Consider the following 14,832-nt stretch of genomic DNA (forward strand, 5'->3'; position numbering starts at 1 on the left):
TATACTTTTTTGCATCTCTGGGATATATTCCCATAAGTGGTATTGCTGGGTCAAAGGGGAGCTCAATTTCTAATATTTTGAGAAGTGTCCATACTGTTTTCCAAAAAGGCTGAACCAGTGAGCATTCCCACCAGCAGAGAAGGAAAGTCTCTTTCTCCCCACATCCGTGCCAACACGAATCACTTTTGTTCTTTTGGATGTATGCCAGTCTGATCCGTGCCAACATGGGTCACTTTTGTTCTTTTGGATGTATGCCAGTCTTTGCGGTGTGAGATGGTATCTTACTGTTGTTTTGATTTGCATCTCCCTTATGATTAGTGATGAGGAGCATTTTTTCATGTGTCTTTTAGCCATTCGGACTTCTTCCTTGAGAAAATTTATATTCATACCCCATTTCTGATGGAGTTGAGCATCCCTGATTCTTGATGTCGATGAAAGTCAGAACTCCAGATTCCTTCTCTCACTTGAGTGAAATGTGATATTCCAAGCATAGCTCTCTCTATTCCTCTTTGGGATACCTGAATAGCATTCTCATCCTGTTTTCGAAGGGGCCAGGTCTCTAAGGCGTATGTTAGTGCTGGAAGAATGGTGGAGTAGAAAAGATGTGCCCTGAGCCAGAGTTTCTTTGTCCTCTTAACCACTTTTAATACTCTTGAAGGTGTTCCACGCTGCTTTCTTCCTCCTGCGCAATTCTGGTGCCAAGTTGTTCATCATGTTGAATTCTCGACCCAGGTGCATATAGCTGCTGCATTTGGAGATGTTCATTCCATAGAGAGCAAATAGAACATCAGGGACTAGTTCGCTTTTCATGAACATTGTTTTGCTAGGTTTTAACTGCAGTCCGACCTTTCCACACTCGCAGTCGAAGTCGGCCAGGATTCGTGCCGCTTGGCTAATGTTTGGCTAATGATGTCATCAGTGAAGCGGAGGTGGTGTAGTTGCCAACGGTCTATCTTCACTCCCATTCCTTCCCATTCCAGTCCTCGCATGATGTTCTCAAGGGTGGCACAGAAGAATTTTGGTGAAATGGTATCACCCAGCCGAACTTCTCTCTTTACGTCAATGATCACTTCCTTGTAGAATGGCGAAATCCTGTTGGTGAATCCTTAATACAGCTCACAGAGGATCTTGATGTACTGAGTTAGAACGCACTCTTTGGCTAGGGCTTCGATGACTATTTCAGTCTCAACAGAATTGAAGGACTTCTTTAAATCGATGAAAAATAAACAGAGTGGTATCTTGAACTCTTGCAAAACTTTGATGAGCTTGGTCACCATGTGGATATGGTCAATCGTGCTGAAATCATTTCAGAACCCAGCTTGCTCACATGGTTGTCCTTTATCTAGTGTTCTGCCTATTCTATTCTGGATGACTGAAGTGAACAACTTGTTGAAGATGAGCAACAAGCACATTGGGTGATAGTTGACGATGTCGAGGATGTATCCCTTCTTTTACAACAGAATGGTCCTCCTGGTTTTTTATTGGGAGGGAACCTTGCATACAGACAGGTAGCGTGTGAAGAGCTGAGACAGAGTATTGACGAGTACTGGCGGCCGATTCTTCAGGTGTTCGTTGTCTGGATAAGGTGCTATACACATCTTTACTGACAAAATGGCATGTTGGATTTTGGAAGGGAGGATGTGGGGAATGACATATCCATCCTGCATAATTTGGTATGTTGGCAGGTGGAAGTGACTGTTGAAGAGATCCGAGTAGAAGTCATGAATAATCCTTTCCATTGCCCTTCTGGAAGATGTGATAGATCCATTAGGAGGGCAGTCATCTTGGTCTTGTAGTTGGCAAAGGACAGCGAGCATTGCAAATACTTTTTTCAGCTTCTGCCACATTGGCCAACACTGCTGCTCTTCTCTCTTTGAGGTCTTCCTTTACTGCTTCTCTACATAGCTTTGCGAGTTCTGACGTTAGCATGTGGTTGCCTGAGGTCGTGTAAAACCACTTTGGTGAATGAGCTCGAGAGTTTCTGAAGTCAGGCATCTGTTTGTCACTTTCCCATTCTTGGCATTTTTCGTACAGTCATGGAGGTGATGAACCAGTTGATCGTATTCCTCGTTGATGTTGTCAATGATGGCATCTTCTTTTTTTTTTAATGGTCTGAGTGCATTCTTTATTTTTTTAATTTATTTTATTGAATCACCATGTGGAAAGTTACAAAGTTCTCAGGTTTATGTCTCAGTTATACAATGCTCAAACACCCATCCTTTCACCAGTGCCCATATTTCACCACCAAAAAAAAGAAAACTCAGTATACCTCCCACCCCCCCAACCCCGAGTCCCCCACCCCCCGAATAACTGATAAATTTCACTTCCTTTTCTCTTTACCTTGATTACATTCCATATTTCAACACAAAACTCACTATTGTTGTTGGAGTTTCAACTCAGAACTCACTATTCTTGTTGGAGTTTATCCCCCAAGAATACGGCCCTATTGACAAGGAGACATTTGATAATTAATTTCCCACTAATGAGAATGAAGAGATGTAAAGTCACGCAGCTGCAGCGGCCATGCAATTTAGGATTTCTGTATTTTAGTAATTAAGTCCAGGGAGATTTAAGTTGGAAATTGCATCATTTCCCTTCCTGGAGCAGCATGTAGCAAAAGCTTAGTTCACAGTCTGGAGACATGGCTGCAAGCACTCGCTGGGACCCCAAGTAATACAGCTGGCTCTGGATCCTGGTCGTTCAGCAGCAAAGCGGCTGTACAAAGGCATGGCCACCCGGGTCGAATCTCGGCGGAGCTTGAGCCTGCACAGGCCCCAGCCTAGACTGCCCAAGAATCCCGCTGTTTTAAGCTCAAAACACATTTTTTTTCTCCCGCTCCACCAAGTTCATACCTGCTTAAAAGTTCCATAAAATGGTGGACGAACGATGGTATCTTCTCAAGTTGCCGCAATAGTGCCAAAGAGCTCCCAGTTGGTGCTCATTCTGGAAGTTCTCTTCTTAAACTTAAACTTGACAGTCCTTTCATCCTGCTCTGTGAAGTAGAATTTCTCATGAAGGAGACAGTGGTCTGATTCCATTTGGAATTTGGGGACAACAGCGACATCAGTCAAGCAAAACCTTCGATTGAATATGATGTGGTCAATTTTGTTGTGGAACTGTCCACTGCGAGATTCCCATGTCCAGTGTTTAGATTCGGTCTTCTGGAACTGTGAGTTACCATGGATTGTCTTGGTCAACATGGTGAACTCAGACAATCTCTCACCCTGAGATTATGATTGTGATTTTTGGATTATGACACCTGTATCTATGACCATGTTCTCAACATATAGTTGAGTATTATGGTGCTTTGGGCTGGCCCATTTCGATGCCAGGGTCGCTCACAGCTTGCCCTGGGTCCATTCCATCCCTAGTCAAGACCATGCTTTTGGGGTGCTGGAAATAAGGGCAATTGAGTCTAGAAAGCAGATGTCCAGGAGTAAATATTATTGGAGTCATCAACTCCCAAGTTACAAGCGTAATATTAACTGTCTTCCTGTGTCCATACAGAAAGGACATTGCATTAAGTTAAACTAAGTTTCCTGTGGCAAGGCTGAAAGGGCAAATCCAGTGTTATCCTACACATCATAGTCCCTGAATGGGAGGTGAATAAATCCTTTACTTGTGAGAATAATAATAAATCTACTCGTAGTAAACTCCTCTTAATTGTAGACAAGCATAATATTAATTACTAGAGAAAGCTGAACTGGATGTTTTTCATGGAAGATACAAATATCTGATTCAAGACTTTACAATTTTCTCAGTGAAAAACTTATATGAATTCAATATTGTGAGTACTTTGAAATGCTATGATAGCTAATATGGCATTTCAACCTTAAATATATTCTAGCAAAGCAATAGGTTCACAAACACAATATAGTATCATAAAATATTGTATATATCATTCATTGAAATAGGCGTCTAGGTCTAGGAAACAAATTTAAGAATAAATATTGATTTAGAAGACACTGCAAAAAAAACCCACCCCCAAAGTCCCCCCAAGAGTGATTCCTGAGTGCAGAGCCAGGAGTAACCCCCTGAATACTGCTGGATGTTGCCCAAAAACTAAAAAGAAAACAAGAACTGAGGTAAAGATGTGACATAGAATAGCAAGGGGAAGTATTACATGTGGAAGGTATCATTAACACACAAAAGAGTATGTATTTGCAAACAGATCCCTCGACTTCCATTAATTTTATTATGTTCTTGTACTTATCAGTGAGCAAATGTATATTAAATATTGTGTATAAATACAATAAAGCACAGTAAGTCTTCTGAATGCTTGAAATTTCTTGATAATAATGTGTTTGTTATCATTGTCTTCACATAGTACTTAAATTTCTCAGTTCAAAATACTCTAATCAACATGAACAACTTTGTAAATCACAGTGTTTATATAAAATGTAAAGGGAAAACAAAATGTAAAAGTTAAAAATAAAAACCTCTACTGCCAGGAAAAAGAGCAGTCAACTCACAAAACATTTTCGGAAGTTTGAGAAGCAGTGGGTATGTACACATAGTCTATCATTATAAAATCGGACAAAAAAAAGTTAACATAAATTACATGAAATAATGCTGAGAGAAATCAAAGAAGATCTAAATAATCAGCAAGACTTCCCTTGCACAGATCCGGGCACTCTATGTTGTAATAATGACATTACTGGTGTAACCTCACAAACATGGCAGAGATGAAGTTCCCACAAATCAGTCCTTACACTGAAACAACTATTAACGATGCACAAATATTCTAAATGAGCACTTGAATCTGATAATTTTTGGTCAGTTGAGGTACACAATGCAGTGCTTAAATCAGTGTTTTGCACATTTACAATATTATGTTCTTATATTCTTCCAAGACAGACAATTCGTAAGAGTATGAATGGTATTTCTGCCACAGATAAAGGTCCCAAAATGGCAAAAGAGATGGAATCTTCAGCAATGGAGTTTTGTTCAGATAACTAAGAGGGTGGCACGGAGAATATCTACGATTTCAATCCAGACAGCCTTAAGAAACCTCTCCACTGGCTTTCATCAAGGATACAAACAGAAAGCCAGCTTTTATTCTGCTTTGCTTTTTTAAAATCTAGCTATTCAAGGGCAACTTTCTGTAAGGGCACTGTCACAGAGATAACCAGAGATTTAAGTATCTACCAAGATGAGAAAAAAACTATTGGCAAAAATGATTGGGCCTGGAGCGATAGCACAGCGGGTAGAGCATTTGCCTTGCACGCGGCCGACCCAGGTTCACCTTGCACGCGGACGACCCAGGTTCGATTCCCAGCATCCCATATGGTCCCCTGAGCACGGCCAGGGGTGATTCCTGAGTGCAGAGCCAGGAGTAACCCCTGTGCATCGCCAGGTGTGACCCAAAAAGAAAAAAATACAGAAAATTACTAAACAAATGTTTAGCAAGCAACAATGTAATTCCAAAGAGAAAATTCTTATTTGTCAAGGTACCTTATTGCAATAATATTTCAATGATCTATTACCAAAAGAAAAATAACCGTGATTTTTTAAAAAAGACACAAGTGTATGACCGATTAATAACTGAAAATTTAAATTGACACAAAATTCTTAGTAAGCCCAGAAAATAAAATTGCAAGATAATACTTTAAATAAATGTATTAAATATGCTCAATAAGAATATCAATAAGAATATAAATATTTTAAATAAGTGTCTTAAATATAAAAACTAAGGATAATCATAAAACTGCATAAACAAGCTGAGAATTGATAATAAAAATAAGTTAATAGTTTCAGATACTGAAAAGTACAATATCATAACAGACAACCAGGATTATAAGGATAATAGAGCAGGTAGGGTGCTTGCCTTGCCTGCTGCTAACCTGGGTTGGATCCTCAGCATTTTATATGGTTCCCTGAGCACCTCCAGGAGTGATCCCTGAGTACAAAGGAGTAAGCCCTGAGCTACAGTTATATGTGGCCTAAGCACCACCCTCTCTCCAAAAAACATCCAGAAATAGACAACCATAAAGAGTATGTTATAATATCCAAAAGTAGAGAGAGAGAGTATGAGGAAAACTGTCTTCCATAGAGGCAGGGGCAGGATTGGGATGAGGGTGTAGATACTGGGGGACATCGGTGGTAGAAAATGTGCACTGGTGGAGAGATGGGTGTTTGATCATTGTATGACTGAAACTCAAACAGAAAAGCTTTGCAGCTGTATCTCATCGTGATTCAATAAATTTTTTTTAAAAAAGAGTATGTTAAATCTAACTAGAAATAACTAAGGAATATAATAAAGTGACAGACTACAAAATCAGTATATTAAAGTCTTATGGTGTTAAAATGTCCATCTTGCCTGATACATTTTACAGATTCAACATAATACCCATCAAAATCCTAACAACATTTTAAGGAAATAGGACAAGCAACATTTCTATGTAGTATCCCACTCATATGGCAGAGCCTGGCAAGCCACCTGTGATGTATTCTATATGCCAGAAACAGCAACAAGAACAACGTGCTCTTCATGTTCCTGGAGTGAGCAGATGCCATTGGGCTAGACTAGCACATGACAGGGACGAATGAAGATGTTACTGGCTCCCACTCAAACAATCGATGAGCAACAGGATGACAGTGACAGTGATACACTGATTTACCGTTAGGAAGTTTTGGTGACATTTATGTGGAACCACAAATACTGTGAACAGACAAAAGAACCCTAAGGGGAAAAATATTGAGCTCCCATAGGACACGAACTCAAACTACATTACAAAGAATCACTAATAATAAAAATTAAGATATTGAACAAGCATAAACATAGGATATGGAATATAATTGTGAGTCTGAAAATAAGCACCAGTGCATATGGACAGTTAATTAATAACAAAAGAGTAAGACCATACAAAGAAGAAAGTTTCTTGAACAAATAGTGTTGAAACGAGGTTATATAGCCACAGGGGGAAATGACAAATGAAAATAGATCATTATTTAACTCCTTGTGCAAAGCTATGAAAATAACTCAAGAGTGCTAGATAATCTCATCATCAGCCAGGATTCAGAATCTCACGTCCTACTCTCCTGGAAGGGAGCATAATACAACACTGGCCATAACCATATTATCGGACATTGGACCAGGCTTTTTATTTGAGGCGCCCTGGAATGGGGGTGGGTAAGACCCCTTCCCATCCCAAAGGACCAAGCCCCGTCAGCCAAAAACCTCCAGAACTCAACCTCTGCCACGTTCAGGGCCGCTCTCCACATGCTCAAGCGGAGCCTCATCCAGAAATGAATGTATTTCTGGATTCGCAACAACTCATACCTCACACTACCCATACTCCAAGACTACCACACCACATTTGATGAGATTTAAAGTAGGGGGCAGCAATCTTAGAGGGAAATATTTTTTATAGACATATATACACACATATGTATAGATATATACACACACATATATATATGTATACACACATATATATATACATATAAATATATATGTATACACACATATATGTGTGTGTGTGTGTGTGTATATATATATATATATATATATATAAAGAGAGAGAGTGAGAGAGCATTTACCTTGCATGTGGCCAACCCGTGTTAGATTGCTCTGTCCCTCTCGGAGAGCCCAGCAAGCTACCGGCACAGCAGAGCCCAGCAAGCTACCGGCACAGCAGAGCCCAGCAAGCTACCAGCACAGCAGAGCCCTGGCAAGCTAGCCGTGGCGTATTCAATATGCCAAAAACGGTAACAACAAGTCTCACAATGGAAACGTTACTGGAACCGCTCAACCAAATCGATGAACAGCAGGATTTCAGTGCAGTGCAGTGCTATATATATATAAGCACGCAAGGCTCAACCTTAAAGAACAAGGTAGTGATCTCTTATAGAAGGGCTTAATGGCCCCTGCATGAAATACAATAATATTCACTTTTCTCTAAGAAAATGTCCTTCTAGCATTTTCATTGTTTATTCAAAACAAACAATACAAAATAAATTATTTTTGTTCTGCTTTAGGGCAAGGGTTGGGGTTCAGGATGGAAACATCCAAAACATGGTGGTGAGAAGGAGTAATGGCGAAATTTCTATTTCTAGTTATTTATTTGAAGAATATGAAAGCAGTCAAAAGACTAATACATCTCTACATTGACTATAACATTATTCATAATACCCAAAACATGAAGGGATTCTTAATGTCTATGAATAAATCATTTGAAAGAGTAATTGTGGTTTACATACTAAATGAAATACTACTTAGCTATTAAAAACGATGAAATTATGTTATATTTGAGCATGATAAAATCTTCCTGTAAATATGCAAAGTAAAATAAAACAGAAAGTGAAAGATAAACGCTGGATGCTTTTATTCACATCTGTAATATAAAGAAAGCAACAGACTAACAAAATACCAACACAAAAATAACTTTTAGGGACCAGAGCCATAGTACAGTGGGTAGGGCTGTACCATTTCCATTTTGGAGAAAACTTTGTTCTCCTTTTAACACATTTCCCCGTTTTTTTCTCCTCTCACGTTTTTATTTTTTTGGTGGGGGGTCACACCCAGTGATGCTCAGGGGTTAGGGTTTACTCCTGGCTATAAACTCAGGAATTACTCCTGTCTGTGCTTGGGGGACCATATGGGATGCCAGGGATTGAACCCATGTCAGCCATGTGCAAGGCAAATGCCCTCCCCCTATACTATCGCTCCAGCTCTCCTCTCACATTTTTAAAAGTAAGTTTTATTTAATAAAAATTATCTTGCTTCCAAAAAAAGTTGACAACTTTATTCTAAAACGCATGTGGAAATTCGATGGACCCAGAATAATAACCAAGATTAAATTATAGAAAAATAACAGAGATTTACAGTTCAATATCAAACTTCTATAAATCTAGTAATTAAGACTAGTAGTTGAGATTCAAAGTATCATTTCTTAGATTTACATCAACTAATTTTTGACCAGGTACTATAACTGTTCACTCACGTAGGAAAAATCATATTTTCAACAGATGTTTTCAAATAACCCTCCTCCTCCATATCATGCTTTCAAACACAACCCTCCTCTTCATATCAAATTCTTTCTGTTTTGTATTCAAGTACTTTTATTTCTATCTACATTATCCAAGCATAGAGCTCTGTATGTTATATGCATTATTGACATCTCTGAAATTCCTTCTCTTGTCTTTCCTGAAAATATTTTAGATTTACCTGCAATCACCAGCTGTAAGAGAAGGCCATCATCTGGAGCCCTTTTTAACCTTCCCTCACACATTGTATATAACAATTATGTATATCCTGATATTATAACATGATATTCTATAAGCTCCAAATTTTCTGTAACTGTATCCATTTTATGTGAGTATTATTTTATCACTTCTTGAGTGAATTATTAGTTACCATAGAGCAGGACAAAATATTCTACTTATTTTTAACAATTTAATTCGCATCTTCCCTAAAGCTTAGTGTAGATTCATGCATATAATACACAATGAAAGCACTTGACAGCATTATTTGTGTAATTATTAAGAGATCACTGGTAAATGCAGAACTGTTCAACAAACCACAAAATGTTAAAAGTGTACTAACAACCAAGTAATTGAACTTCCACTAACATCTTACCTGCTCCATTTTGATGAGGAAACAATCAATAAAGTCTCGAGGATTATCAATATCCAAGGATGCTTGATGTTCCACCACTTTCTCCATAAAATAACTTTTAAAATAAGAAAAATTCTGACATAATTTGCTATAAGTCCCTGGGTAATAATCAAGGAGAATCGGAAAAGAATTGCAGAGCTAGAAGAGAAGACAAGTTTATTAAATAGTGAACATTTAAAAATCTACATATAAACACCAAGCCTGGTGAGGAATTGCATTATGTATTTAAATAAAACAGTCTTTGTTTTGAGAGAAAATATTTATTTTTTAAATAGCTGCTATTTTATGCTGATAGATGATTTGCTAGAAAACATTTTTTACCAGGTGATCAATATGATAATCATGCAATCATGCTTTCATTCATATGTAATGTTTATAGAATTCAAGAATCCTTAACAATTCACTTATGTGTAGATGAAATCTTTCATATACTCTTAAAATATTGAAACTACTAGAATTCACGTTTTGTGAGTTTTAGACAACACTGAAGAAATACACTGGGGGCTACCCCTACCTCTGTGCTCAGGAGGTAGATTTACATATTTTATTTTACTTTTCCTTGTTTTTTGGGCCACATGCTATAATACAAATGGCTTACTCCTGGCTCTGTGCTCAGTATCACTCCTGGAAAGACTGGAGAATCATATGTGGTACCAGGGAGCTAAACTAGATCAGTTGTTTGGAAGGCAAACATCTTACCTCCTGTACTGTCTCTGCACATCCACAAATGAACATATATTAAACGACACCAGAGATTAAGGAAGTTTGGGCAGTAAAGAAAATCCTGCTATTTCTACTAGCTTCAAATAAGAATTAATGTTTTAGAAGTGCAGGTGTCTTTAAGATGCTGTGAAATATCTCAACAGAAGATACTATCTAAATATTCTACAATATAGAAATTGCGCAATAGAATAGTGAGATTTCTTTGAAATAACATCACTATCGTTGAGGCAGAGTACAGATAGATCAGCTCAAAACAGAGTAAGACTGATTTTCCTTGTGACCCCTTCAAAAAATAAAACAATTATTTTGTTATTTAGGAGGTCACTTGAAGCTCAACACATCACTACAATGGTACTCCCTGAAAGAATATTGTCCTCTTCTCCAAATACAGATAGTTTTTCATCTAATGTGATGAAAGTATTATTCAGGGTTGAAAGACAATATTTGTAGCGAATAAAATCTTTTAATGATTGTAAAGAAATCTTAATGCAATGGACATGTTTTGGGGAAGTTACCAAAGTACTTTATAGATTTGAACTTTAGTGAGAAAAACACTGAACAAATTCAAGGGAATTTAATTCCGGTTCTTTATTCTGGAAGTACTCTGAGCACTTTATTGCCAATATTTTCAGGGGGCAAGGCCTTATGATGAGACTGACGCTCTGCCTACTGCGCTAAGAGGACTGCTGGGGCAAGGCCACATCTCAGAGATGAGCAATCTGAGAGCTAAGCTCTGCAGGGCTGTGGGGTCCACACATTTACTTCTCAGCTTAGTCTATCGAGAGGTTTGCCATCTTGGAGAAAAGAACAAAATAATTCCTATGTAAAAGTGAATAATAGCCTCACCTGAATCCATGGGGAGCTAAGAATTTCAACATTTTCATTCAATTTTTTTCACACAAGTTTGTATAAAATGAGTGTCATTTTCTGTGAAACTGAAAACAGAGTTCCTTTACTAATATTTTGATATTTCTCTATCCATCCTTTCACAAATTTTAAAGTTGCAGCAAACCTCCACAGTTCCAGATGTTGAGGCCTACCTGGAATACTGGGCTTTGGAGGAGAAAGTTCTGCCATGTTCCATAGTACAATCATGTTGGAATAAGCTGTCATAACTTCAGTTTCTCTAATAATATTTCTATTCAATTTAAATAATTTTTGTGTGCACTGGCAAAACCAAAAGGTCTCCAATCAATTATCTTGCTGTGGTGGTAGTTAGTAGGATTCTACCTGTTCTGCTTATTCATTGTCCCATAGTATCCAAAATCTAAAACCAGAAGTCAGATGGTTTGACTTTTCAAGTTAACATATCTGGCCTGGAGATATTTGTAACTCCAATATCTTTTTGAGTCACAGGTCCAAGTCATTTAAGAGAAAAGTCTAATAACAATTGTAAGGCTAACAGAAAAGCCAAATAACAACTGTAAGGCTAAATCCCCTTCTGTAGTATTTATAGGTCTGAAGCCAGACCTGATTTGCTAGTTTGAGACATGATCTCCATAGCCTTTACAGGTTAGGAAAGTGAAAAAACTCAGGCACAGTTTCTGAGAAATGTCCCTTTTTTCATTGTTTTTTCTGATGCCAGGGACCTGGCATCCATATAGTTTCATTAGTGAATTCCAAAGGTGGTATATCTCCCTTTCCATTACCTGAGTAGTTGGGGGGTGGGTGACGTAAGCCCAGTATGGTGCTCACAAGGATACCATACCAATATTTTCATAGTATCAATTATACATAGAAACACGGTAGTCGTGCTTTGCCACTGTTGGTCCTGATCAATGCTCTTTCTTCTTGCCTCGAATCTCCATGACTATTGAAGCTAAAGATGAAAGACCACTGACCAAGCAAGTGGAAGCAAAGATAAACAAATGGAACCACATGAAACCAAGAAATGTCTGCGCCTCAAAAGAAATAGTGACCAAGATACAAAGACAGCCCATAGATTAGAAAAAGGTATTTACACAATAGCACTGTCATGTAGCATTGTCATCCTGTTAATCATCGATTTACTCAAGTGGGCACCAGTAGCGTCTCCATTTGTCCCAGCCCTGAGATTTTAGCATCGTAAACTTGATGCCCTCTCTCTGTGGATGTGGCACACCAACTGGATGTCCTTGGGCATAATGGTGATGTGCGTGGCATAGATGGCGCAGAGTTTGGTTTCCTTGAAGAGCTCACCAGGTAGGCCTCACACGCCTCCTGCAGAGTCATGACGGCCAAACTCTGGGAGCGCAGGTTGGTCTTGAAATCCTACGCAATCTCACACACTAGTCGCTGGAACGGCAGCTTTCGGATAAGCAGCTTAGTGGACTCCTGGTAGCTGCGGATCTTGCACAGCACTGTGGTGTAGACCAGTATTGGTGCACGCCGCCCGTGGCTGGCGTACTGTTGCGTGCCACCTTGGTGGCCAGTTGCTTGCAGGGCCCCTTCCCACCCATTGACTTGCACGCCGTGTGCTTAGTATGAGCCCTCTTGTTCTTCCCAACTCAGCTGGAGACTCCTTCAGGGTTAGGGAAATGAGACCCATTTTTGCTATTGTTGCTGGCATATTTAGTACATCATGGGTAGCTTACCAGGCTCTTCTGTGCGGGCGAGATACTCTCAGTAGCTTGCCAGACTCTCTGGAGTGGGAAAGATTATTTACACAATACCCATCAGATAAGGGGTAATATCCAAGATATATAAGGCACTGGTAGAACTTTACAAGAAAAAAAAATCCAACCCCATCAAAAAATGGAGAGAAAAATGAACAGAAACTTCCTCAAAAGAGTTACACAAATGGCCAAAAGGCACAGGAAAAAAAATGCTCTTCATCACTAATCATCGGGGAGATCAAATTAAAACAACAAGGAGATATCATCTCACACCACAGAGACTGGCACACATCAAAAAGAACAAGAACAACCAGTGCTGGTGTGGAGGTAGAGAGAAAGGGACTCTTATTCCTTGTTGGTGGGAATACCCACTGGTTCAGTCTTCTTGGAAAATAATATGAGCATTCCTCAGAAAAAAAAAAAGAAAGAAATCTAGCTTCCATATGACCCAGCAGCACCACTTCTGGGAGCACAAAGACACACAACAGAAATGCCATCTGCATTATTCATAATAGCCAGAAAAGAAAGAAATCTAGCTTCCATATGACCCAGCAGCACCACTCTGGGAGCACAAAGACACACAACAGAAATGCCATCTGCACTTTTATTTTCATTGCAGCATTATTCATAATAGCCAGAATCTGGAAACAACCCAAGTGCTCAAGAACAGACGACTGGTTAAAGAAACTATGGTATATCTACATAATGCATCTATGAGCTATAAGGAAAAATAAAGTTATGAAATTTGCTTATAAATGAATGGAGAGTGTCAGACTGAGTAAAATGAGTGAGAAGAAGAGGGGCAGACAGAATGAGTGCACTCATTTGTGGGATATAAAATAAAACATAGTATGATACTAATACCCAAGGATAGTACAAACAAGGACCATGAGGATTGGTCCACAGTTAGAAGCCCAGTGCTTCCAACCTAGTGCTTCTCCCAAGTGCTGGGGTAGAAGGCAGTTGAGAAAGAAAAGGGACCATTATGACAGTGATAGTTGGAAATGATCACTCCGAACAAGAACTGCATGCTAAAAGTAGGTAAAAGGGCAGACATGATAATCTCTCAGTATCTATAGAGATTGATACAATACATTGTAAACCATAAAGCTCAATAGAAGAGAGAGAGAGTGAGAGAGAGAAGAAAATTTCTGGCCTTAGAGACAGGCTTGGGGGTGGCAGGAGGGATAATAGGGACATTGGTGATGGTGAATGAACACTGGTGGAGGGATGGGTGATAGAACATTGTATGACTGAAACCTATGCATGAACAGGTTTGTAACTGTATCTCAAAATGATTCCACTTTTTTTAAAAAAGAAAACAACTTCTACCTGCCTCCTGGGTAGCACTGTAGCACTATCATCCCATTGTTCATTGATTTGCTCACCGCAGACACCAGTAAGCGGGCACCAGTAACGTCTACATTGTTGTTGTTACTGTTTTTGGCATATCAAATATGCCACAGGTAGCTTGCCAGGCTCTGCCGTATAGGCTGGATACTCTTGGTAGCTTTCCAGGCTCTTCAAGAGGGATGGAGGAATCGAATCCGGATCTTTATTAGTCCCCAGCGGGGCAGTGATGCTTGATAAATCACTGACTTGGATCTTTTGAAGTAAAGGTTGGGTATCTTTTCTTGTCAAATTACAAGCATATCCTCTCCGCCAAACATTTGCATCTTCCTATTTATTCCGTTTCCTCTGTTCTTCATCCATAAACCAGATATGCTCATTTTTCTGGATTTTATCACTGGCTCGTTGCCAATGTTTTTCAGCTGCACAATTTTTCTTTTCCTTGAAGACCAAAAAAAATAGGATTGTTTTTGCAAATGAAATTTTATGCACAATAAATACTTTAACTTGACAATTTTGTAAATGCCTTTAAAATTAATCAGTTTC

The 14,832-nt window shown here is 38.9% G+C and overlaps 1 pseudogene; it reads right to left on the bottom strand.

The window, feature by feature from the left end:
• The window catches only part of LOC101538863 (cytochrome P450 2C42-like), a 35,426-nt pseudogene extending 22,873 nt beyond the window's left edge, over positions 1-12,553 (bottom strand).
• Between the last annotated feature and the right edge of the window lie 2,279 nt (positions 12,554-14,832).

Source organism: Sorex araneus, chromosome 11 (genome assembly GCF_027595985.1).
Source record: "Sorex araneus isolate mSorAra2 chromosome 11, mSorAra2.pri, whole genome shotgun sequence".
In the NCBI taxonomy this organism is placed as follows: domain Eukaryota; kingdom Metazoa; phylum Chordata; class Mammalia; order Eulipotyphla; family Soricidae; genus Sorex; species Sorex araneus.